Source organism: Cervus elaphus, chromosome 27 (genome assembly GCF_910594005.1).
Source record: "Cervus elaphus chromosome 27, mCerEla1.1, whole genome shotgun sequence".
Taxonomy (NCBI): Eukaryota; Metazoa; Chordata; class Mammalia; order Artiodactyla; family Cervidae; genus Cervus; species Cervus elaphus.
Window position 1 is genome coordinate 17,069,523 of NC_057841.1, and position 3,143 is coordinate 17,072,665.

Genomic DNA, 3,143 nt, shown 5'->3' on the forward strand with positions numbered 1-3,143 from the left:
CATATGAATTGTGACATTTTTTTGTTCTAGTTCTGTGAAAAATGTCACTGGTAATTAGATAGGGATAGCATTGAATCTGTAAATTGCATTTGGTGTGTGTGGGTGTTAGTCACTGAGTTGTGTGAGATTCTTTGTGACTCAATGGACTGTAGCCCACCAGGCTCCTCTGTCCATGGAATTCTCCAGGCAAGAATATTGGAGTGGGTTGCTATTCCCTTCTCCAGGGATTCTTACCCACCCAGGAATTGAACCGAGGTCTCCTGTATTGCAGGCAGATTCTTTACCATCTGAGCCACCAGGGAAGACATTTGGTAGTATAGTAATTTTGGTAATATTGATTCTTCCAACCCAGGAACATGGAATATCTCTCCATCTGTTTATTGTAGTATTTGATTTCTTTCATCAGTGTCTGATACTTCTCTGCATACAGTTCTTCTTTTATCTTTGTCTCATTAGGTAGGTTTATTCCTAGATATTTTATTATTGTTGTTGTAGTGGTGAATGGGATTTATTGCTTAATTTGTCTTTCTGATTTTTCATTGTTAGTATATAGGAGTACAAGTGATTTCTTTGTATTGATTTTGTATCATGCAACTTTGCTAAATTCACTGATTAGCTCCAGTAATTTTCAGATGGTATCTGTAGGGTTTTCTACCTATAGTATCATGTCATCTGCAAAAAATGAGAGTTTATACTTCTTTTCCAATCTGGATTCCTTTTATTTCTTTTTCTTATTTAATTGTTGTAGCTAGAACTTCCAAAACTATGCTGTTAGTGGTGAGAGTGGACACCCTTGTCTTGTTCCTGTTCTTAGAAGGAATGGTTTCTATTTTTCACCATTGAGAATAATGTTTGCTGAGGGCTTGTCATATATGGCCTTTATTATGTTGAGGTAGGTTCCTTCTATGCCCACTTTCTAGAGAGTTTTTATGATAAGTGGGTGCTGATTCAAAGGCTTTTCATGCATCTATTGAGATTATCATATTGTTTTTATCTTTCAATTTGTTAATGTGATGTATCACATTGACTGATTTGTGTATATTGAGGAATACTTGTATCTCTGGAATAAATCCAACTTGATTATGGTGTATGTGATTTTAAATGTGTTGTTGAATCCTGTTCGCAAGAATTTTGTTGAAGATTTTGCATCTATGTTCATCGTGATATTGACCTGCAACTTTCTTGTGTGTGTGTGTGTGTGTGTGTGTGTGTGTGTGTGTGTGTTGTCTTTGCCTGGTTTTGGCATCAGGGTGATGGTGATCTCATAGAATGAGTTTGGAAATGTTCCTTGCTCTGAAATTTTTTGAAAGAGTTTTAGACAGAGACGCATTAGCTCTTCTCTAAATGTTTGACAGAATTCCCCTGTGAAGCCAACTGGCCCTGAGCTTTTGCTTTCTGGGAGATTTTTGATCACAGTTTCTATTTCAGTGCTTGTAATAGGGTGGTTAATAATTTCTATTTCTTTCTAATTCAGTCTTAGAAGGTTGAACTTTTCTAAGAATCTGACCATTTCTTCCAGGTTGCCTATTTTATTGCTATATAGTTGCTCATAACAGCCTTTTATAATCCTTTGTATATCTGCGTTGTCTGTTGTAACCTCTCCTTTTTCATTTCTAGTTTTCTTAATTTGATTCTTCTCTCTTTTTTTCTTGATGAGTCTGGCTAAAGGTTTGTTAATTTTGTTTATCTTTTCTAAGAACCAGCTTTTAGTTTTATTAATCTTTACTATTGCTTCTTTGATTCTTTTTCATTTTTTTTTCTGCTCTGGTCTTCATGATTTCTTTCTTTCTTCTAACTTTGAGAGAGTTTTGTAGTCCTTTTTCCAGCTGTTTTAGGTTTAAAGCTAGTTTGTCTGTTCGATGTTGGTCTTGCTTCTTGGAACAACAGACTGGTTCCAAAATGGGAAAGGAGTCCGTCAAGGCTGTATATTGTCACCCTGCTTATTTAACTTATATGCAGAATGGATCATGCCAAATGCCAGACTGGGTGAAGTACAAACAGGAATCAAGATTGCCAGGAGAAATAACAATAACCTTAATATGCAGATGACACCACCCTTATGGCAGAAAGCAAAGAAGAACTAAAGAGATGAAAGTGAAAGAGGAGAGTGAAAAAGTTGGCTTAAAACTCAACATTCAGAAAACTAAGATTGTGGAATCTGGTCCTGCCACTTCATGGCAAATAGATAGGGAAACGATGGAAACAGTGAGAGACTTTATTTTTTTGGACTCCAAAATTACTGCAGATGGTGACTGCAGCCATGAAATTAAAAGATGCTTGCTCCTTGGAAGAAAAGCTATGGCCAACCCAGACAGCATATTAAAAAGCAAAAACAGTGCTCGCTTCGGCAGCACATATACTAAAATTGGAACGATACAGAGAAGATTAGCATGGCCCCTGCGCAAGGATGACACGCAAATTCGTGAAGTGTTCCATATTTTTAAAAATTGAAGGCATTTCCCCTGAAATCAGGAACAAGACAAGGGTGCCCACTCTCACCACTACTATTCAACATAGTGTTGGAAGTTCTGGCCACAGCAATCAGAGCAGAAAAAGAAGTAAAAGGAATCCAGATAGGAAAAGAAGAAGTAAAACTCTCACTGTTTGCAGATGACATGATCCTCTATATAGAAAACCCTAAAGACTCTACCAGAAAATTACTAGAGCTAATCAATGAATATAGTAAAGTTGCAGGATATAAAATTAACACACAGAAATCCCTTGCATTCCTATATACTAACAATGAAAAAACAGAAAGAGAAATTAAGGAAACAATACCATTCACCATTGCAACACAAAGAATAAAATACTTAGGAGTATATCTACCTAAAGAAACAAAGGACCTATACATAGAAAACTATAAAACACTGATGAAAGAAATCAAAGAGGACACAAACAGATGGAGAAACATACCGTGTTCATGGATTGGAAGAATCAATATTGTCAAAATGGCTATTCTACCCAAAGCAGTCTATAGATTCAATGCAATCCCTATCAAGCTACCAACGGTATTTTTCACAGAACTAGACCAAAGAATTTCACAATTTGTATGGAAATACAAAAAACCTCGAATAGCCAAAGTAATCCTGAGAAAGAAGAATGGAACTGGAGGAATCAACCTGCCTGACTTCAGACTCTACTAC

At 36.3% G+C, this 3,143-nt stretch overlaps 1 non-coding gene across 1 annotated transcript; it reads left to right on the top strand.

The window, feature by feature from the left end:
• The first annotated feature begins 2,335 nt into the window (after positions 1 to 2,335).
• On the top strand, positions 2,336 to 2,442 carry LOC122685117. Its single transcript, XR_006338282.1, has one exon. It is a non-coding gene; the product is annotated as a U6 spliceosomal RNA (small nuclear RNA).
• Positions 2,443 to 3,143: the final 701 nt, after the last annotated feature.